General features: G+C 31.2%; 1 protein-coding gene across 1 annotated transcript in view; it reads left to right on the top strand.

Moving 5' to 3' along the window:
* The first annotated feature begins 397 nt into the window (after positions 1–397).
* Positions 398–25,336, top strand: part of LOC143047710 (tyrosine-protein kinase SYK-like) — a 70,414-nt gene continuing 45,475 nt past the window's right edge. Inside the window, exon 1 of the mRNA XM_076220925.1 lies at positions 398–488. The gene's annotated coding sequence lies outside the window, so the exon portion shown is untranslated. The remainder of the gene's footprint in view (positions 489–25,336) is intronic.

The raw sequence follows: 25,336 nt of genomic DNA, 5'->3' as shown, positions 1-25,336 counted from the left end.
TGTTTTCCTTTCTATCAATTTATTTTAAATAAGAAAATTATCTACGTTCAAAAATAGCCGACAACACATGATTACTTTTCGACAAGCACAGCATTTGAAACCCTTCATTTTAGTTTGATAGGTATGTGTACCAAGTTGAAACACAAAATTCACATGCTGTGTAAGCAGTCGCTATATGTCTTCTTTACGAATTGAGACACGTATACAGGATAAGATGGTTGATTAATATTAAATATGTATCATGCATATCTCAAGCAGATACAAATTATTTAAGCACTTTTTTTATATTTGTTTAAATCGGTCAAGCTTAACGGTGGGTTGTCCCGTAATAGCTTGTAGTTATGGAGGAAAAAATATTGTTTCCGGATATTTCGGGTATTTCCGTTATCACTGGTGCGTTATAACTATCAGAAACACCATCCTGGATAAGGTATTTTTATGAAATTTGCTAACCGTGATAGATTTAAATAATGTTGCAGTATTAACAGGTAAGTTAGACGCAAAATATATTTGTTTGTACTTTCTAAACAGATCAGTACGTGCTTTGTTTATTTACCTACAAACAAAGTTCGTTAGGAAGAGGTACCAAATATGGCCATATTACATCCAAAACTTTCAATTAGGACTGACACATCAGTTCAGCTATGAACATGTAGGCACTTTTATCTATAATGATTTACTTTTACAAATTGTGACTTGGATGGAAAGTTGTCTCCTTGGCACTCATTTCACATAAAGATACACAATAACATACAACTTTATTTGTTTACCACCGATACATGAACATTTTCTATTCTTTATTCATGACATAATGATAGAGATGGTAGGAATTTTCAGTCCGCTTACTGAATGAATCATTATTGTGTACCTTTATGGCTCAAATGTAAATCTTGCTATATAAATAAATGCAAGCAATGTTGATGAATAGCAAGGACAATAACAGGGTGGTTATATATTAAGATTACGAATAATTCATTTGTCAAAAAGGAAGTTAAGGTCTCAAGGAAGTTATGCGAAAGTCAATGTGGCGTGTAAAGTCACTAGAAATTTTCCGTAAACCATTCGGTTAAATCAATTATCAATGATGATTTATTATATTCTTCAACATTGTTTATATTTATATTATAAGAGATTAAGACAATGAATTGAATATAAGTTTTAAAACATTTAAACATTGAAAAGAAATAAGGCCAAATTAACCTTTCAAAAATAAAGCAAAATAACCCTTTGATACTTAATAGGCGAGTGACTTTAACCATAAAATTAAATTTTTAATGCACCTACCTAACACACGGCTAAATTATATATCATTGGAAAGCTACACATCTGTACTATCTGTTTTGCCCGGTCGTAAAAATATCGTACGGTGCAAATTCCGTCATATCAAGATCAAAGGCCAAGGACGAATAAGTGCATATTTTCTCAGATTTCAGCTTGATTGCATACTATGACTTTTATACACTAAATTCATAGACGCAAACAATTTAAACTTTTAGCAGAGATATTAACAGTCATTTATCAAATGCATTTTTAAATATTTAAAGCGTGTTTTTGATAGACAGAACATGTTTCCTGAAATTTGAGTAAAAGTTAACAAAATGTGTGAAAACCCAAATTTTTCTTTCTGATGCAACTGCTTATCACTTAAAACTAAGGAAAACCCTGTAATGACTTTCAAAAAAGTTTTTGACATCATAAATTTCCTAAAATTATGCTTATTTCTATTCAAACAGCAAATCATAACAACTCATACAGTTGCCCAAAAAACTGCCATCTGCGAAAAAACAGCTTTTAAGCATTTCTTCCTATTTAAACATTGTTTGACACATTCCCCATTTCCATTCTCAATTTTATGTGGTCAATATAAGATTTATTAATCAAATTCTTAAGAATCTGAAAAATTTAAAGTAAAAACATATGTGCTCAAATCATACTATTGCTTGAAATAAAGGGGCGAAACTATGAGATTGCAATCTGCATTGTAACTTCCGGACTGAAATAAATATCTTTCGACTTTTCTATTATTTTGATTTATAACTTATTTATTATAATATTTATTATTATTATAAATATTGAAGTAGTGAAAAGACCTTTTATTTATTTAAGAGATTAAAAATTTAGACAAAAATAAATAGAAAATAAATTGATAAAAGTTGAAATTTCAAAGATTTAAAAAAAACAGTAAAAACATTATAAAACTTGACTTCTTGATTGCTTTAATTGCGTTGTTCATTGTTAAAATGCATTAATTTATCAAATAAGAATAATTTTGAAGAAAAAAATCTATTATTACGCAACGATTCTAGTTACAACTAGACTTCCTGAATAGCTTGAATGACTAGTTCATTTTTCATACGAGGATAACTTCATGCAAGAGTTTCTGATGACGACTGATAAGAAGCTACAATTATCTTGAAACTTCACTTTCCACTATATAGATGATGTCATATCACTGAATAGTGCCACATTTGTGACAATGTTGGAATCGTATTTTCCATTGAAATTGAAAATAAAAGACTTAACAGATATAGTTTACTCTATCACGTATCTTGAAATCAACGATGAGGGTTGGTTGAGAACAAGTTTTACGACAAAATAGATGACCATAAATCAACCCATAGAAATACTCATTACTTCCAAATTATAAAGTTTTGATTTCTATGTAACAATATTATAACAACGCCTGCATATCTATACTACAAAAGGAGGAGACCGATTTCATTGAGCCTCAACTCCTCTGAAACAATAACATATCCGAAATATTTATGATATGACGAATAAATGTAGGGTTTTTTATTTCCTTAATATGTCTTTGCATGCTCATTCGATATACTGACCGCGAAATTAAATAAACCTTTTTATTTAAACACTTGCCCAATTGTAACGCGAGGAATCTTCTTGTGGAGAATTTATCTCTAAGTTGATACAATATTTCAGAGCTTGCATTTACTTTCACGATTTTCCGGTGCGTAACTGCTTACAATGAAGATATTAAATAAAGGCAACTACAATATACCACTATTCAATAGTCATCAATCGATTTACAAGTAACTGAAACAATTTCGGATCACAAACCAAAACCAACGAAAATGCATCAACTTTAAGAGGACTACAACGATATAACAGAAACACTGAACTGCTACAAAAACAAACGCCAACATACGAAGAAACAGATTAATGGATACCAACTGCCATAATGCCTGACTTGGTACAAGGAAAAAAATGGTGGTTTGAACATGATTTTAAACCAGAGTTCAAATGCAAAATTGAAACTATCCCTTTGATAATTTTATGGACAACACTACGAGTTGGTTGACAATTATGAGATATCTGTTTCGCCAGATGACGACTGATAAGTTCCAATCGTCTTAACTAAATAACGTCATCTCTGCCTTGATTGTCACCTGCCGAATAAGGTTTGGCAGTCGCACCGAGTTGGGAATTACATAGCCACAAGACGGATGTCACATTTGGAACATGATATGCTTACACTTTGGGAGCCCGTGAGTTTACCCAAAATATGTTTGAGGGGTTTGTGTTACTCAATCTATAGTTTTATATGTTGTGTTTTTATACTGTTGCTTGTCTTGTCGGTTTTTGCCAGGCTTTGTCAGTTCGTTTTCAATTATGAGTTTGATGTCCCTTTGATATATTTTGTCACTATTCAAGTAGTAAACGGTTTTAAAATTGTAGATCATTGTAGCTGAATGTGTCATGCTAAGAAGCAACAGCATTCTATTTAGTTCGTTTACATCCCGCTTTAGACAACCAAGTGCTTCTTTACAAGGTTACTTATTTCAATGTTGCCTACGATTTAGTCGCAAAGTCATGTTTGCATTTAAACATGATTACAAAAAGTAAATAAGTTTGACTTCGTAAAAAAACACAATTAGCTCGTATATATTTTTTTCGAACTTTAAATAGCCCTTCTTTTATTATGGAAAATCATTCTCCTCCCTGATAATGACAATAAGCGATGTGCTATCTTAACATAGAATAACAAAATGATCGCAGATTTTTTGGCAACTGCAAACACTTCAATTGCATCTTAAAATTACAAAACAAATATTGCTTGACCAAAAACATATACATTTATCTATTTTTTAGCATACAAATATCGATTCCCCAAGATATATCTTTTTTTGGAACAATTTTTCATTTTTTTTAGAATTTGTGATAAATTTCAATTTTTCGGGAAATATTGCGCATCTAACCTCTTATTTTTTGTTTGATTAGGAAAGAATATATCATGTTCCATAAAGTTAATATGATCTTTTGGAAAATTTTATGGTACAAGGATAAGGAAATGGCCTTTGGTTTAGTAATCGCAAAAATTGGAATGTTTATTTGTTTATTCATGACCGTTGACCTTGATTTAACAGAACATGCACCGTACGATTTTTTACTACCGGGGAAAACAGAAAGTACAGATTATTAGCTATTGAATGATATATAATACAGCCGTCTGTTTGGTGGGTGCATCAAAGTCGTTAACCGAGCGTCTTTTTGAATTGAGTCACTCGCCTCTAAGATTCATCAAGGCCCAAGACCACAATTAATGACGAATATAGTTACCTATAATTAAAGTGTATTTTTTCTTTCTTTTTTTTCTTTGCCTTTTTCATTCATTTCTTAGTTTTTAGGGGGTGGAAATGAAAGAAGAGAGGTGAAATAAATTTTTGTTGAATGTATTTTAACTGATTTTAATATGGAAAATAAAGGCAACAGTAGTATACCGCTGTTCAAATTTGTTTGAATTGCCTTTATTTAATATCTTCATTGTGAGCCTCTTAAAGTTGATGCATTTTCGTTGGTTTTGGTTTGTGATCTGGATTTGTTTCAGGTACTTGTAAATCGATTGATGACTATTGAATAGTGGTATACTACAGTTGCCTTTATTTAATATCTTCATTGTGAGCAGTTACGCACAGGAAAATCGTAAAAGTAAATGCAAGAGTGATTAGGCCAAGTGCAAAAAGGTGATATTTACAGTTTTCGGAACATCTCTTGACTTGTCCATTGGGGTATAGATGTGTATTGGCTAAATTTGTAAGATATTTGAAAGCAATCTTTCTGAATTTTGGATATATATTTTTGGACTAGAACTATACATTACACACACAAGAAATTTGACAAAAAAATTCGGCAATTTTTAATTTTTACTTTGACAAATTCTCTGAATGATATATTGGTATTTATTTGTCTTAACTTTGACAAATTCTCTGAATGATATATTGGTATTAATTTGTAAAACTACCTAAGAAGAAATTATTTTCACTTTTATTTGACAGAAATTTTGTAAAAAAGTCACTTTTCAGCTTATATGCCCAAAATGTAGCTTTTTCACTTTTTTCAATATTTTTATAAAAGCAGCATGCTTACTTTCTCTCTGATAGTTTTTTTCTGATATCTATTTGTGTTTATGGTATTTATTTCAGTTATTTTACTCATTTGTGAACTCTGAACACAAAAAAAGTAGATAAAAACATAAAAAGAGTGCAAAATGTGCTGTTTTAATAGTCTCAGTCTAACGGTCAGTACGCACGAGGTGAAATGTGAAGTTCTATGCACTTTAAAAGTTGTATTCCTTTCAACAGATTGCACTGAATCAATATCAAAAACACTTATTACTGGTTGTTTAACCTTTTCTGTTTCACCGACTACCTTTATTTTCTTCTGTTGGATAGCTAGTGGTTAAAATATTGGCCTTTTGAGGCTGAAATTTTATTCAGGTTTTAAACAGTAAAGTTAATAATAGTTATCAAAGGTACCAGGATTATAATTTAGTACACAACTTTGCATCAGACCAAACTGTCTACATATATAGTTGAAAGTGACAGTCTTGTTACATTCAGGATCAATGTTTTATCATATCTAGGCAAAGGTTTGAACAAAAAGAGCATATCTCCATCTCTCATATCATTTATATGCTTTTTAATATGCAAATGTGTGGAACGGCCTAAATTGACAACCAGTTTTTTTTAGCTTGACATTGCTGAAGACCATTTTATCCACATGTGTTATGCTATTTGAAACTTATGTTTCCATTAAAAATTCACTTACAACATGTTAAAGTTGTTTTGATAACTTGACAACTTCAAAAAATTGCGGTAAGTGAAAAATATTACATTTCATATAAGGCCTCACTTCATTTGAAAACCTCTATTTTTTGGCACTGGCTCATATAAAATTAACTTCTGGCCATTTTTTATAAGTCTGATACATGAAGTATGCTATCTGTTGCTTTTAATAGCTGATCACTAATACATAGAGACATTAAAAAGTGTAAGTTTTGGTATCTTATGGTTTTTAGAAGCTCAAATTTGATAGTTGAAATTGTTCTAATTCAACGCCACAATTCAGCATCCAAAGTTCAGATATAAAAAATGCCACATTTTTTTATTTGGTATCATATGGCTTTGAAACTTGGTAAACTGTTTGTAAAAATTACCCCACTTTTCGTTGAACACGAATATAGTTCCCTATAATTTAAGTTATTTTTTTTCTTTGCCTTTTTCATTCATTTCTTAGTTTTTAGGTGGTGGAAATGAGAGGTGAAATAATTTTTTTGTTGATTGTATTTTAACTGATTTTAATAAGGAAAGAGTGTTGATGTCAATTGCAAAAAGGTGATATTTACAGTTTTCGGAACATCTCTTGACTTGTCCATTGGGGTATAGATGTGTATTGGCTAAATTTGTAAGATGTGTGAAAGCAATCTTTCTGAATTTTGAATATATATTTTTGTAGTACTATACATTACATACACAAAAAAATTGACAAAAAGATTCGGTGCAATTTTTTAAATGTGACAAAAAGTTATAAAGAACCAATAGAGGAATTGATTGTGGTCTGTGGCCTCATAACAAATGAGCAAATTTGGCCGTATTTTCACTTAAAAACTACTCTGTGTACAGACGTACCTTTGCAGTTTGGAAAGTTGTAGGGAAAACGGTAGTATTACATTTTCCTAGCATTAGGTTTCCTTTTGTGTACCCAAGACAGGTGAAGGAAGTCAACTTAGGAGCGCCGTGATTGGATGTAAGGGTACAATATATTTTTTTATTTATCACTGAATAACTGCAGTGTTTATATTTACAATATAAATTTTAAAACCTATTGAAATATTTTCTAGAGAATTATTCGAAAAGGCTTTCAAAATTTTATAAATTTGCTGCAAAATGACGGTGGGCATGGATAACATAAACAAGCTCCGTTGGAAATTGGTCATGATACTATTTGGCTTCAATTTTTAAAATAGAGTAATAAAGTACTAACACCACACATAACTGTTTTATCCAGGTTTTTGTTATAAAAAGTGGGAAAATTAGAAAATGTGAGTATTGTCACCTATGGCAAAATAAATAGTACCGTTTTCCCTGTAAGGCCTGGCATCCACTAGATATATAAAAGTTGAATGCATTTTGTGTTTTAGAAAGACAATGTAATCGTTTTTGGAATTGGATTGGCATTTTTTTCTTCCTTCCTGTAGAAAGTGTAAAAATAAACAAACACCTGAATTGCATTTGATAATGTTCACTCAATGACCACCTTTAATTCACCTATAGAAATGTAGATATCTATTGTCCATGCCAATCAAGAACAATCAATTCAAAAGAAACAAGTTGTTACCTGAGAGGGAGCATCTCAAAGTTGTATCCCAACACAGTTTATTTTTACACCTGCACGAACAACAAAAATGTCCATTAAAATCAAAAGATATTTTATCCTTCTGATATGCAAAACATCTTTAACTTTTATATATATCTAATGGATGCCAGGCCTTAAAACATTCCCAACTGCACAGGGTAGTTTGTATACAGAGTAGTTTTTGAGGTGAAAATACGGCCATATTTGTCCATTTTTTATGATGAAACTTAACTAGCGATGAAATCAGGTGCGCCATCAGGCTTGGGATTTCATGTTGAACTAGTGGTATCCGTCGTTTTGTTTATTGGAAATGACCATTCGCTGTTTAGTCAAATCTAAAATGAGACGATAGGAATGTTTATATATACGACAAATCAGACATAAATGTTGGTTTATGTGACACAAATATTCCATAATGGCCAATAACATCACAATTTCAACTTTTTCATGAATTGGATTTATCTGATAGCATCCTGCAACACTATATCAATGATATCATGAACAGAAACGACGCCCTGGAATATTGCATGAACTTGGAATACAACATATAAATACTTTATGCAGATGCTGCTGGAATGTAGATATGATGTAGTTTCCCAAAAAATCTGTGAAATAATATTCGATAAGTTATCATGGACATTAACACAAAATTAATCCTTAAAATTTAATGTAATAACGTTTGAATACATCGAGAATATTTTCGAACTCACCTAAATGGTACTGTTTTTATTTAAAGCACCACCCAATGTTCATGTTAATCACAACCTTGATCAAAATAATTTATAAACTACTTGTCAATTGGTCATATCTTCTCTTTTATATATGTAATCAATTAGCTAAACATAGATATATGCCCACAAAGTCGCCAAAACCATAAAAGTTTGAAGTTTTGAATCTTAAAATGCTATTTACTAAGATTTAGATAAAAATGTGAAGATTTATTTGTTTCCAGCATTAAAAAACAAAAAGGTGATTGCTTTGGTTCGATATTGTACAAATAATATAAAAAAAAAAACATATCGCTGATACATCAATGTCATAATAGACAATAATTCGACCACATTTGGGTCCTTATGAATGCAACCTTTCATTCGACAATTAGATGGAGATGACTTGTACATGTGCTCTGCATTTTAAGCTATTACAAAGAGACAGAAAATTGAAAGCAGGAACTAGGGATAAACCAGGAAGAAATATCAGTTTGACCAAAAACCCATTTCTGTTCAGTCAAACCGGTTATTCATTTATTCGTTTCAAAACTTTGACTTGAATTCAAATAGACCTAGAAAATTGAGATTATACTTTTATCGCACATGCTTGTATTTCTATTAACATTTATGTTCCTATTGGATCACATTAAGATAATTATCTCGATGATAAATTAGATGCCGTGTACTAAGATACATTATGTCTAAAATTTAAAGATAAATTTATATTGATGAAGATACATGTTTTGTCAATTACAAGTTAAAAAACGATTAAAGATGTATTTTCGTCTAGAAAACATTGACAAAAGTCCAGCATGGTTTACTCCTGGTTTGCCCACTTTAAATTTTACCAATTATCTATTAGTAGAGATAACAAAACAAAACAAAAAGCTTAATGAACATAAAAAGTAAAATCAGAAAAATACTGAACTTTGAGGAAAATTCAAAACGGAAAGTCCTAGCTAATCAAATGGCAAAATCAAATAATAAAACACATCAAACGAATGGACAACAACTGTCATATTCCTGACTTGGTACAGGCATTTTCAAATGTAGAAAATTGTGGAATGAACCTTGTTTTATAGCTCTCAACCTCTCACTTGTATGACAGTCGCATCAAATTCCGTGATATTTACAACGATGCGTGAACAAAACAGACACAATAGATAAAACAGTCACAATATGGGTACAACAGTCCTCACTTTGTCACAATCTTAAAACAAACAAATGTTTAACAAAAAAGCACGAAAAGCATATAATTGTATAGTCTGTTAATTTCCAACTTAGGTATATAGTTTATCAGTGTTTTCTATATAATTTATATATTCCGGTAGCTTTTATTTTGTAGTTCTATTTTCATTTGTATAATTTTATTTATAAAAAACATCTTTCTCAATAATGTACAACCAATGACAAAACAATGACATTCAGTTAAAAGAGTGTATTAATAATTCATTAGTTTCTGAATGATTTACATGATATAAAACTCAAATTCAAGTTATGTTTTATTGTAAACATGTACAGTAGTTGTCTTTTGTTTATGTAATTTATACGTGTTTCCTGTTTATCGATTTTATATAGATTGGACCGTTGGTTTTCCCGTTTGAATGGTTTTACACTAGTTATTTTGGGGCCCTTTATAGCTTGTTGTTCGGTGTGAGCCAAGGCACCGTGTTGAAGGCCGTACATTGACCTATAATGGTTTACTTTTTTGAATTGTTATTTTGATGGAGAGTTGTCTTATTGGCACTCACACCACATCTTCCTATATCTATAAACAATATAATATACGAATCACGTTTATAAATACATTACTTTAGGAAATAAACATAGCACTATGGTAAATTAAGTAATACGAGGCCCTATATGTGTTAAAATGGGAAATACATCTTTTATATATATTTGACAAGTCCCTAAACATTATACTCACAAATTCACACATTACAATATTTCAATAAGTTGTTCAGCTGAAATGAAAAAGATGCAGTGTCAGAGTAGTCTATCACACTAATAAGTCGAACAAATTGTAACACTGCTAGCTTGGATGCTGATTCCTGTTCAAATTGTGTCATTTGTAAACCTTGCAAGGCAAGACAATATTTTATTTAAGTCTTACCTCTTCATTATATAAAACATACAAATAGTTAATAAAACAACATCATAAAACATACAAGACCCACTCTAAAAAGAGTTATGAGAGACTATCTAAAATGTATATGCATTATTTACACTAACATTAGTTATATAAAATACATTTTCTTTTCAATAAAATGTCATTGCAGATTTTGGCAGTATAAAAGTACATATTTTTATCTGAATAAAAATATGAATTTATCGTCATCAGACGATTGCATAAAATGAACAGTAAATAGAGATGCTTGGTAAAAAAGATAACAACGCAAATCTTCATACACAGGATAATTCATTAATAGAATGAAATTCAAAACAGTGTGGCTGTGGTCATTGATTAACACATTCAATTCATCCATTGACTGGGACAATTTACGTGAACGTTTGTCTGTAACGACCACTGTTCACGACGTACCTACGATAAACATTTAAACTGTGGGGTCACCAAAGGTTTCTTAACGCCTTTAATTATAAAATAATTCGAAAAATTAATCAGGAATAACCTTTATGTTTTGATTTATATAATTGATATAAATCAAAACACCGTGTTATTTCTGATTAATTTTTCGAATTACTTTATTAAGGTGTTGAGAACCTTTGGTGACCCCATAGTTTAAGTGTCTTTAAAAAGTACATAGTGAGCAGGGGTCGTTACATACAAACGTTCACCTAAATTGTCCCAGTCAATGGATGATTTTAATGTGTCAATCAATGGCCACAGCCACACTGTTTTGAATTTCATTCTACATGTTTTTCATCTTCAATTAAAAGATTTTCATTACAAATACTGTTATAACAAATTCTATTTTCAACTTAAAGACCTTCATACCTTCCAGTCTCAATTTTTAAAGGAGCAGTACCACTTCTATCACATAAGCAACACGACGGGTGCTTCATGTGGAGCAGGATCTGCTTACCCTTCCGAAGCACCTGAGATCACCCCTAGTTTTTGGTGGGGTTCGTGTTGTTTATTCTTTAGTTTTCTATGTTGTGTCATGTGTACTATTGTTTGTCTGTTTGTCTTTTTCATTTTAAGTCATGGCGTTGTCAGTTTATTTTAGATTTATGAGTTTGACTGTCCCTTTGGTATCTTTCGCCCCTCTTTTCTAAATTTGGCATAGGCACACCTATATTTACCAGCATATTTTTTAATAAATAATTCTCTTCACCAAATTCATTTTTGAACAGTCTGTAAGTACGTAGTTTACTACGCTCGATTTACATTAAATCAATATACCATTGCTCTTCTATTGAAACAGATATTTCAATATTTTTTATAACATGTTTATCAATAATCAAATTAGTATTACAAAAATGTTCCATATCAACTTCTTTAAACTTTGTGTATACTCTGAAATACCAATTTTTCAGTCTATTATTGCATATATTATTTGCCCATATAAAAACTTTTTTGTTTATTCTATTATTACACATTTTCGTAAATCTACTATAAGTTCTAAAAATACATGCCCATTGTTTTACAATACATGGCATCCAACCCATATCACCATATCTAGCTACATTATTCTTTACTTCCCCATACTGCAGAACCATATTCAATTACAGACATAACAAGAGTGTCAAAAGGCTTAGTAAAAGTAGAATATTCAAAACCACCATTAGCTTTGCATTTAGCCATTAGTAAATTTTCGTATAATCCACAAACTCATTTAATATTAAACCAAGATACATTTATTTTGATACAATATCTAACTTGGTTCCGTTCAACATAAATTCAAAATTTGTTTGTGTCACAAATTGTGTTCTAAGATGAACAATGTTTGACTTGTCCATATTTACAATTAAGTCATTTACATAACACCATATACTTAAAACATCTAATATTCTTTGAAGGTCATTTTCATTTTCGGCTAATAATACTACATCATCTGCATATAATAATATACAAATCTTTTCACCATTTACATTTATACCAATATCTAATCTGTTTATGTCATAAACTAAGTTATTTATGAAAATATAAAATAATAACGGCGATAATATGCAGCCTTGTTTTAGGCCAGAATTTAATCCAAACCGATCAGTCAAATTGCCATTTATCTTGACACAAGATTGAACATTATCATATAAAGAATGTATAGCATTTAACATTTTGGTACTTAAACCTAAGGATTCTAATTTACTAAACAACAAATTACGATAAACCCAGTCATATGCTTTTTTAAAATCTATAAATGCACAGAATGTTGAAAGTTTAGAAAGTTTTCTTGTTTCAATGATAGTTGTTTTAAAAAGTTGATAGATGGTCTATGGTTCTGCGACTCTTTCTGAAACCATTCTGTTCGTCGTTGATCACTTCAAGATCGGAAAGTTTCCTAGTCTGACGAGCATTTAGGATGCCACAGTATAGTTTATACGCAACTGGTGCTATACTTATTCCTCTATAGGACATTGGATCTCTGGGATCTGCCGTGGATGACTTGGGGATTGGTGTAATGATACATTTATTCCACATAGCTGGCACTTTACCATAATTGTAACATATATTGAAAACACGGATAAGCACATTCAATGCTGTAGGATTTTTATATAATTCAACTGGAATATCATCAACGTCAGGAGAATTGCCACATTTACATTTTGATATTTTCACTACATTATACACTTCGCTACTGGTAATTTCACCATCTAAAATTTCATCACAAATTATATCACTATTAAAATTTTCTATTTCATTATTAATACTAGTATCGATATTTTTATTTAACATTTCTTCAAAATAACATTTCCATTTGATAATAAGTATATCTTTATCATCACATATTGATCCATCATTTAAATTGATCTTAATTGGAATAGTATTTTGACGCTCACTCCCTACTCCGATCCTGCCAATTGTCCGCCAAAATTCCTTCGGGTTTCCTTGCGAATTCATTAATTCCTCTTGCATTTAATGCAAATTTTGACGTTTTGATCTTTATACACCTCGATCAAATAGTTTCGTTTTTGGACAAAGATATGACGAAGTTCCCTTTATTTTTTGTTACTCAAGACGACATTTATTCCAATTGCATCTCTATTCCATTTGTTAGAATTATTTGGATATTTTTCATATTAAATTTCAGTGTATTTCTTAAAAAAGTTGAATAGATAAAAAGAAATTTAAGATAATCAATTCAAATCTTTTGTTTCATTGACTTATTTTTTTACTTTTTTTACAGATTGTACCAACATCTAAAACGATTGTTGATAAAATGAAAAAAAAAAAAATGATAAACATGTTCGTCTTTTTTTTTTTTTTTATATTTGTCAAAATCAATTAATTTTCCATCTAAAAACTATATCAAATATAAAATATTTTTGCATATTTTCCTTGATTTATTAGCAGAAAAATTGTATCTTTTATAAAATTTCACAGGTAAAACTGAAGGCAAAAAATATAACTATAACTTGCGTTTTTTGTGCACCGTGAAATATTCAAAACTTCAGCAAATCAACAAAATATCGAAAGGTATCCTTCTGCATTACCGATTATATCATGATTTTATTAAGGTTAGCCGCTTATACATATTAAATCGTACTAAAGGTTTTTGTTGGTTTATAAGTGAGGTCAATGTTATATAAACCAGAAGCTTCTAAGAAAAGAGAGTAAAATTCGGGTTTCTTATGTAGGAAGCCGTAAGGGGACACACAAAAAAAATAGAAAATATTTTTTTAATTCGAGATCACGATAAAACATTACCGTTTTACAGAGATCTCGATAAAAAATATATCGTTATCTCGATAAAACGAAATTGTTATATCGAGATCTCGGATTATTTTTTCGTTATCTCAGATTATCATATCGAGATCTCGGATTATTATATCGTTATCTCGATTTATTATATCGTTATCTCGATAAAACGAAACTGTTATACGGAGATCTTGATATATTATATCGTTATTTCGATTTAATATATCGTTATCTCGATAAAACGAAATTGTTATATCGAGATCTCGGATTATTATATCGTATTCTCGATTTATTAAAACGAGATCTCGGATTATTAAATCATTATCTCGGTTAAATATATCGATATCTCGATAAAAATATATCGTTATCTCGATAAAACGAAACTGTATTTCTGAATTCATACTTCTGATGTTATCTATCAAATATTCAAATGAATATCAGAAAAAAAATGTAAAGCACTTTTAATTTTTTTTTAACTTAATTCTTTCATTTATTTAGTTTCGGAGAATAAACTAAATTTTAACATTATATAATTTTTTTTGTGTCCCCTTACGGCTTCCGTACCTTACGGAAGCCGTAGTGCTTTGAATTTTTGTTTCTGATATTAATTTGAATATTTGTAAGATAACATCAAAATGACAAATTCAGAAATACAGATTCGTTTTATCGTGATAACGATATATTTTTATCGAGATCTCGATATATTTAACCGAGATAACGATTTCATAATCCGAGATCTCGTTTTAATAAATCGAGATAACGATATAATAATCCGAGATCTCGATATAACATTTTCGTTTTTTCGAGATAACGATATAATAAATCGAGATAACGATATAATAAATCGAGATAACGATATAATAATCCGAGATCTCGATATAATAAATCGAGATAACGAGATAATTATCCGAGATCTCGATAAAACAATTTCGTTTCTCGGTAAAACGGTAATGTTTTATCGTGATCTCGAATTAAAAAAAATATTTTCTAATTTTTTTTGTGTCCCCTTACGGCTTCCGTACTTCCGTACTTAGGATCCTATAGTGGTGTTTTTTTTGTTAAATTTTAATTCAGATAAAGGCTAATCGAATATAAAAACAATGATAAGATGATGGAAATTTACTGTATTGTCATTTAAATGATGTTTGAAATATGTCAATTAAGAAATGTTTAAAGAGTGTCATTTAAATAAAACCAAATTATCTAAGTTTATCTATATTTTAGTTATTTATCATACGTTTTTATTCAAGGAATCGGTATGATGTAAAGGGAGATAATCTTTGATGAAAGCCTTTAAGATTTATTGTCATTGCATATAAAGTGAAAAATTATTCGATCGAGATTTTTTGTTTCATTATTATTTGCTATATTTTCTCTAATGATTTGAGGTAAACGAAGTTGCAATCTACAAGACCAAAGAAAAAATGTTATGAAATGCATCCGACTCTCTAGTAGAAATATTTTCAATCTAAAAAAAAGAAATGAATGAGGGTATCACCAGCCCAGAAGTCAACACTTCGGTGTTGAAATGAATATCAATTATATGGTATTTTTTTCAAAAAACTAAGATTTTCTGTTCCCAGACATAGATTACCTTAGGTTGGGGACGTTAAATCCAATGCCTTGTGTAAAGGGAGTGCCACGCTCTTTGCACGTTAAGAACCCTTGCAACAACTCTTTGAGGGGTCCGTAGGTGACCTGTTGCAAGGCAAAATTTCTGTCCCTATCCAATATACCCTCATTTTCCAGTGGCAGTCCAAATTTCCCCGACCATCATCCCGAACGGCCTCTATTAAGACGAGACCTACCTATTGTATTTATTGTTAACTTGTTCTCGTCCTGAATATGCATGAAATATTTGCCACTGGACGTTAAGCAACCAAAAAAAAAAGTAAAAACACAAAAATACTGAACTCCGAGGAAAATTCAAAAAGGAAAATCAAAAATCAAAAGGCAAAATCAAAAGTCCAAGCATATCAAACGAATGGATAACAACTGTCATATTCCTGACTTGGTACAGGCATTTTCTAATGTAGAAAATGGTGGATTGAACCTGGTTTTATAGCTAGCTAAACCTCTCACTTGTATGACAGTCGCATCAAATTCCATTACATTGTCAACGATGCATGAACAAAACAAACATACTCAAAGAGTAAAAATGTCAAAAATAGGGGTACAACAGTCAATATTGTGTTATCATCTTAATATCACTACATAAACAACAAATGTAACAAAGTAACAATCATTTGTAAATTTATTGGGGTGTAAAAGCGTTGACCGAAGTACATTTTGTATGAAGCGCGGAAGCGCTTCATTCTAAAAATGTGCGCACGGTCAACGCTTTTACAACCCTATAAAGTTACAAAAAGATGCATTCAATACTTATAATTACATGTTTTAGCTATGATCATGAAAACACGATTTTTTTATATATTTTTTATTGAATTCACCTGTGCACTTTATTGTTGGACCACGTGTTATCATGAATGAAAAGTTGTATTGAGCAATGCAACTGCTTACGGAATAACACGTGATGTGCAGTTAGCCAATCAGAATAAAGTATTATAATGAAACATACATCTTATGTTATTATATTAACATGAATGCAATTTATGCATAACTGGTTCATATGAGTCAAGGATTTTGTAACCACAAAAACCTCTACTAAATTCTGCAAAAGGTCCAAAGCTTTATTTTGGAAAAGTTTCTGTACCGATAGAAAACCTATTTCAAACGGGAAATCTGATTTTTTTACGGTAACATTTGTTAACGAACCCTTTATAAAAACATAATTAGGTGTTTGAATATTGTTTTATCGGTGTAAATACGTATGGTGTTATCAATACATTAAAACTCAACTAAATATCATTCTTATACATATTTATCTAATTCTTCGACAATTTATACCTTTCTGCACTTATGGTATAAAAAAACACCTAATAAATATGTGGTTGTCGGTGATCTCAGAAGATAATTGGATGAGCTTAGGGGTCATAACTTTAATCAGCTAACTATTTATTATAAAAGATTTTATTGATTTTTTTTTAACAGAATGATTCAAATATGCTAACAGGTGAAAATTGACAACTTTGTGAAATGTAGAAGGCACTCGAAGGGAATTTTCCTTTAACAAACAATGAAAATTTATTTTTTAATCATTAGAGAAACAGATTCTGTCATACTTAATGCCAGAATATGTGTTATGGACAAAATCGTCATAGATGTGAACAGGTGTAATACAACCATTGATTAGGTCTTTCCACCTTTCCGTGGAAAGACCTATTGGATTTCTTCTGATTATTAAGTCTTTCCACTTTTCTGTGGAAAGACTTATTGTTTTTGTTCTGATTATTATTAAGTCTTTCCACTTTTCTGTGGAAAGACTTATTGTATTTGTTCTGATTATTATTATTATTAAGTCTTTCCACTTTTCTGTGGAAAGACTTATTGTTTTTGTTCTGATTATTATTATTAAGTCTTTTCACTTTTTTGTGAAAAGACTTATTGTATTTCTTCTGATTATTATTATTATTTTTTTCTTCCGCCAAATTTTGTTCTTGCGATAAATGTTTGTTTCGCAATATGTCGCTTAGATATTTCTCATATGTATCGTATAGTTTATGCGCTTTTAAATTTCACCCTGCTAAGGCGAACTATTTTCTTTGTAAGAGTTATCTCCCTATTCACTGTTTATCATCTGTGTGCATCTCCTCCGTAACAAAAAAAGATAGCGACAAAATTCCTTTTACAAATTGTTCGTTACATCCTCAGTTATTTTTGGCCCATTTGGATTGAAGCGATTCGATGAAATTTTATAGGAGTTATCTACCTTTACGGAATAAATTTGTCGGTATGTTATTTTAACTCATAAACAGTTAACCGTATAACCCTGGAATGTTTTTATTTGAGGCCCCTAGGTCCTAAATTAGAAAATTAGGTCAAGGTCAAAGGTCAAGGTCAAGTTCTCAATTGTGACTTTTCCTTCTTTTTGCATTTTCTCCAACACCTTAAAAGATACACATAAAAGAACAAGTGCAAAATGTCTGCTTTATTGTAATGAAGATATGCTACATTTAGTATTATACAATTTAATGGCATCTTATAGGAGTTGGTGCCCCTGAAATGTCTTGATATGAGGTTATTTGATTATAACTTAAACTAAGTTCATTATAAAGGCATTTGACCTTAAACAAAAGGTAAGGCGACTAATGACCTTGAAAAATGACTACCGGAAGTGACCTTGAGAAAACCGGAAGTAGCATTTTTTGCAATTTTTTCATTTAAAAGTACTCAGAATCCTTATATTTTGTCATATAGATACATAAACTGATAACTGAAGACTAAAAATGACTTCCAACAAACCGGAAGTGGCCAATTATCTCCCATTCTACATACAAAAGTATATAGAAACTATATATTTTTGGAATCAGTGTCAAAGAAGCTATCATATGAGACCGACAGTGACATAATTTTTCACCGGAAGCATTATATTATCTCCCTTATATCACTCAAAAATATAATGTTCACAATAATTTATTGCATCAGTATGAAGAAACTATCTTCTTATCAAAATTTCTTTCATGTGGAAAGACTTTCAATTGTTCTCTGAACAATTGGTTTTTAATTAAGTCTTTCCACTTTTCTGTGGAAAGACTTATTGTTTTTGTTCTGATTATTATTATTATTATTATTATTTTTTTTTTTTTTCCGCCAACTTTTGTTCTTGCGATAAATGTTTGTTTCGCAATATGTCGCTTAGATATTTCTCATATTGTATCGTATAGTTTATGCGCTTTTAAATTTCACCCTGCTAAGCCGAACCATTTTCTTTGTAAGAGTTATCTCCCTTTTCACTGTTTATCATCAAAGCGTATCTCCTTCGTAACAAAAAAAGATAGCGACAAAATTCTTTTTACAAATTGTTCGTTACATCCTCAGTAATTTTTGGCGTATTTGGATCGAACCGATTCCATGAAATTTTATAGGAGTTATCTACCTTTACAAAATAAATTTGTCGGTATGTTTATTTAACTCATTAACAGATAACCGTATAACCCTGGGATGTTTTTATTTGAGTCCCCTAGGTCCTAACTTAGAAAATGAGGTCAAGGTCAAAGGTCAAGGTCAAGTTCTCAATTGTGACTTTTGCTTGTTTTTGCATTTTCTCACTCACTTTGAGAGATACATATAAAAGAACAAGTGCAAAATGTCTGCTTAATTGTTATGAAGATATGCTACATTTAGTCTTATACAATTAGATGGCATCTTATAGGAGTTGTCGCCCCTGAAATGTCTTGATATGAGGTTATTTGATTATAACTTCAAGTAAGTTCATTATAAAGACATTTGACCTGATACAAAAGGTTGAGTGACAAATGACCTTGAAAAATGGCTACCGGAAGTGACCTTGAGAAAACCGGAAGTAGCTTTTTTTGCAATTTTTTCACATAAAAGTACTCAGAATCCATATATTTTGTCATAAAGATACATAAACTGATAACTGAAGACTAAAAATGACTTCCAACAAACCGGAAGTGGTCAATTAACTCCCATTCTACATACAAAAGTAGATAGAAACTATATATTTTTGGAATCAGTGTGAAAGAAGCTATCATATGAGACCGGAAGTATCATTAATTTCACCGGAAGCATTATATTATCTCCCTTATATCACTCAAAAATATAATTTAACCATTATTTATCGAATCAGTATGAAGAAACTATCTTCTTATCCAAATTTCTTTGATGTGGAAAGACTTTCAATTGTTCTCTGAACAATTGGTTTTTAATTATTATTATTATTATTATTATTATTTTTTTTTTTCCGCCAAATTTTGTACTTGCGATAAATGTTTGATTCGCAATATGTCGCTTAGATATTTCTCATATTGTATCGTATAGTTTATGCGCTTTTAAATTTCACCCTGCTAAGACGAACAATTTTCTCTGTAAGAGTTATCTCCCTATTCACTGTTTATCATGTGTGTGCATCTCCTTCGTAACAAAAAAAGATAGCGACAAAATTCTTTTTACAAATTGTTCGTTACATCCTCAGAAAATTTTGGCTAATTTGGATCGAAGCGATTCGATGAAATTTTATAGGAGTTATCTATCTTTACGGAATAAATTTGTCGGTATGTTTTTTTAACTCATAAACCGTTAACCGTATAACCCTGGAATGTTTTTATTTGAGTCCCCTGATTCCTAACTTAGAAAATTAGGTCAAGGTCAAAGGTCAAGGTCATATTTTAGATTTTCATATGTCTTTGATTTCCCTATAATTCTTGAATGGTTATAGATACAGAAAATTTAAGCAGTGAAAAATGTTAAGTACTTCAAGGGGCAATTTTTTTACATTATGACTATATTGATTTTACCATCATGTAAGGGACATAACTCCCATCGATGGTTTTTAAAAAGCCATATTTAGGCAAAACTCTTAAACAAAGGTCCTTGACCCATAGGGTCTTTTGCAATGACCTTGTGGAGCAATGACCTTGACGAAGGTCACAAGGTCAAAGGTCAAGGTCATCAAATTATGTGGTTTTGGCACTATTTAAACAGTTTTATGTGTGTTTGAATTTCAACCAACCAACCAACCAACCAACCAACCAACCAACCAACCAATCAACCAACCAACCAACCAACCAACCAATCAATCAATCAATCAATCAATGTTTCCGTTTCATGTGTTTGATACGGGATTCAAGGTTTCTTTTTTTTCGCTTGTTTTAATTGAGCCTATCAAACGTGTTTAACCAACATGTTTAACAAATATGTTTAACTAACGTGTTTAACCAACGTGTTTAACCAACCAACCAACCAATAAATCAATCAATCAATGCATGTTTCCGTTTCATGTGTTAAATACGGGATCCAAGATGTTTTTTTTTTCGCTCGTTTAAATTGAGCCTATCTAACGTGTTTAACCAGCCAACGTGTTTAACCAACGTGTTTAACCTACATGTTTAACCAACCAACCAACCAACCAACCAACCAACCAACCAACCAACCAACCAACCAACCACCCAACCAATCAATCAATCAATTAATGCATGTTTCCGTTTCATGTGTTAAATACGGGATCCAAGATGGTTTTTTTCGCTCGTTTAAATTGAGCCTATCTAACGTGTTAACCAGCCAACGTGTTTAACCAACATGTTTACCAACGTGTTTAACCAACTTACCAACCAACCAACCAACCAACCAACCAACCAACCAACCAATCAATCAATCAATGCATGTTTGCGTTTCATGTGTTAAATACGGGATCCAAGATGGTTTTTTTCGCTTGTTTAAATTGAGCCTATCTAACGTGTTTAACCAGCCAACGTGTTTAAACTACGTGTTTAACCGACATGTTTAACCAAAGTGTTTAACCAACCAACCAACCAATAAATAAATCAATGCAAGTTTCCGTTTCATGTGTTAAATACGGGATCCAAGATGTTTTTTTTTCGCTCGTTTAAATTGAGCCTATCTAACGTGTTAACCAGCCAACGTGTTTAACCAACATGTTTAACCAACGTGTTTAACCAACTTACCAACCAACCAACCAACCAATCAATCAATCAAAGCATGTTTGCGTTTCATGTGTTAAATACGGGATCCAAGATGGTTTTTTTCGCTTGTTTAAATTGAGCCTATCTAACGTGTTTAACCAGCCAACGTGTTTAAACTACGTGTTTAACCGACATGTTTAACCAAAGTGTTTAACCAACCAACCAACCAATAAATAAATCAATGCAAGTTTCCGTTTCATGTGTTAAATACGGGATCCAAGATGTTTTTTTTTCGCTCGTTTAAATTGAGCCTATCTAACGTGTTAACCAGCCAACGTGTTTAACCAACATGTTTAACCAACGTGTTTAACCAACTTACCAACCAACCAACCAACCAACCAATCAATCAATCAATGCATGTTTGCGTTTCATGTGTTAAATACGGGATCCAAGATGGTTTTTTTCGCTTGTTTAAATTGAGCCTATCTAACGTGTTTAACCAGCCAACGTGTTTAAACTACGTGTTTAACCGACATGTTTAACCAAAGTGTTTAACCAACCAACCAACCAACCAATAAATAAATCAATGCAAGTTTCCGTTTCATGTGTTAAATACGGGATCCAAGATGTTTTTTTTTCGCTTGTTTAAATTGAGCCTATCAAACGTGTTTAACCAGCCAACGTGTTTAACCAACGTGTTAAACCAACATGTTTAACCAACGTGTTTAACCAACCAACCAACCAACCAACCAATCAATCACTTAATGTATGTTTCCGTGTCATGCGTTTAATACGGGATGCAAGGTCTCTTGAGGTCTTTTTCCCCTTGTTCTAAGTGACCCTATCAAACGTGTTTAATCAACCAACCAACCAACAAACCAACCAACCAACCAACCAACCAACCAATCAATCAACCAACTAATCAGTCAATCAATATGTATGACTGTTTATTTATGACAGTTTATTGAAGGAACAAACTCTCAATTATTCAAGAAAATTTTTATTCTATTATTGTTCTTACGTCTCTTCTGAAAAAAAATCCACATATTCTCTGAAACTACAAGTCCAATCGACCTGAAAATTTGCAGTCAGCAGGGCATACATGTACTGAAGGTTCATAAAAAAAATTTTTGCAGATATCTCTCAAGACTTTTCCTAGAAAAAAGAAATGGCAATGCCGTAAAAATCGCTTGCTAGGTCCGTCAATCTCAGTAAAAACCTACAATAAAATGTCCGCTCCGAGATTGAAATACTAATCTGTGTTACAAACAGGTGCTGAAAAATGGACATTATCAAAAAATAATCATTAAATGTGTTTTAAAGTTACACCGGATCGATTAAATCCAAAACATGCACTGCTGGTGAACTGTGATCAAAATTTCAATTTCCTACAATGACAAAAGAAATTACATTGTGTACATTCCATCTCTAGACTTGTTGTCTGTTCAAGGTCCCGACCTAAAAAGAAATTAAGTTTTTCTTAATATAAACCCGCGTCACGTGATGTCTCCTCAATCTTGCGCGCGCGCTGTATCTAAAATAAAAGAAAAACTTTCCAAACTAAACATGACACTTCTCCGGTAACATAATAATATAGACCCCATACCAAAGCAAACAAACAAACAAATAAACAAATACCCCCCCCCCCCCTTTTTCCAAATCAATCAATAAAAAAAAAATCAATTATCCATTCATCAGATGGGAAAGACTGCCTAACAATTGTTTTCAAAACAATTGCTTTATATTTATTATTATTTTTTTTTCTTTTTCCGCCAACTTTTGTTCTTGCGATAAATGTTTGTTTCGCAATATGTCGCTTAGATATTTCTCATATTGTATCGTATAGTTTATGCGCTTTTAAATTTCACCCTGCTAAGCCGAACCATTTTCTTTGTAAGAGTTATCTCCCTATTCACTGTTTATCATCAGAGCGTATCTCCTTCGTAACAAAAAAAGATAGCGACAAAATTCTTTTTACAAATTGTTCGTTACATCCTCAGTAATTTTTGGCGTATTTGGATCGAAGCGATTCGATGAAATTTTAAAGGAGTTATCTACCTTTACAGAATAAATTTGTTCGTATGTTTTTTTATCTCATAAACCATTAACCATATAACCCTGGAATGTTTTTATTTGAGTTCCCTGGGTCCTAACTTAGAAAATTAGGTCAAGGTCAAAGGTCAAGGTCAAGTTCTCAATTGTGACTTTTGCTTGTTTTTGCATTTTCTCTGACACTGTGAGAGATACATATAAAAGAACAAGTGCAAAATGTCTGCTTTATTGTAATGAAGATATGCTACATTTAGTCTTATACAATTAAATGGTATCTTATAGGAGTTGTTGCCCCTGAAATGTCTTGATATGAGGTTATTTGATAATAACTTCAATAACGTTCATTATAAAGACATTTGACTTGATACAAAAGGTTGAGTGACAAATGACCTTGAAAAATTGCTACCGGAAGTGACCTTGAGAAAACCGGAAGTAGACTTTTTTGCATTTTTTTCATCTAAAAGTACTCAGAATCCATATATTTTGTCATATAGATACATAAACTGATTACTGAAGCCTAAATATGACTTCCATCAGACAGGAAGTGGCCAATTATTTCCCCTTCTATATACAAAAGTATATAGAAACTATATATTTTTGGAATCAGTGTGAAAAAAGCTATCATATGAGACCGGAAGCATATTATCTCCCTTATAACACTCAAAAATATAATTAAACCATCATTTATCTTATTAGTATGAAGAAAGTATCTTCTTATAAAAAGTTCTTTGGTGTGGAAAGACTTTCAATTGTTCTCTGAACAATTGGTTTTTAATTATTATTATTATTAAGTCTTTCCACTTTTCTGTGGAAAGACTTATTGTATTTGTTCTGATTATTAAGTCTTTCCACTTTTCTGTGGAAAGACTTATTGTATTTGTTCTGATTATTATTATTATTATTATTTTTTTTTTTCCGCCAACTTTTGTTCTTGCGATAAATGTTTGTTTCGCAATATGTCGCTTAGATATTTCTCATATTGTATCGTATAGTTTATGCGCTTTTAAATTTCACCCTGCTAATCCTAACTTTTTTCTTTGTAAGAGTTATCTCCCTATTCACTGTTTGTAATCAGAGTGCATCTCCTCTGTAACAAAAAAAGATATCGACAAAATTTCTTTTTCACATTGTTCGTTACATCCTCAGGAATTTTTGGCGTGTTTTGATCGAAGCGATTCGATGAAATTTTATAGGAGTTATCTACCTTTACAAAATAAATTTGTCGGTATGTTTATTTAACTCATAAACTATTAACCGTATAACCCTGGAATGTTTTTATTTGAGTCCCCTAGGTCCTAACTTAGAAAATGAGGTCAAGGTCAAAGGTCAAGGTCAAGTTCTCAATTGTGACTTTTGCTTGTTTTTGCATTTTCTCCGACACATTGAGAGATACATATAAAAGAACAAGTGCAAAATGTCAGCTTAATTGTAATGAAGATATGCTACATTTAGTCTTATACAATTAAATGGCATCTTATAGGAGTTGGTGCCCCTGAAATGTCTTGATATGAGGTTATTTGATTATAACTTCAATTAAGTTCATTATAAAGACATTTGACCTTATACAAAAGGTTAATTGAGAAATGACCCTGAAAAATGGC

Source organism: Mytilus galloprovincialis, chromosome 1 (genome assembly GCF_965363235.1).
Source record: "Mytilus galloprovincialis chromosome 1, xbMytGall1.hap1.1, whole genome shotgun sequence".
Lineage (NCBI taxonomy): Eukaryota > Metazoa > Mollusca > Bivalvia > Mytilida > Mytilidae > Mytilus > Mytilus galloprovincialis.
Note: the sequence above shows the minus strand (reverse complement) of the source record. Positions and strands in the feature narration are given on the sequence as shown.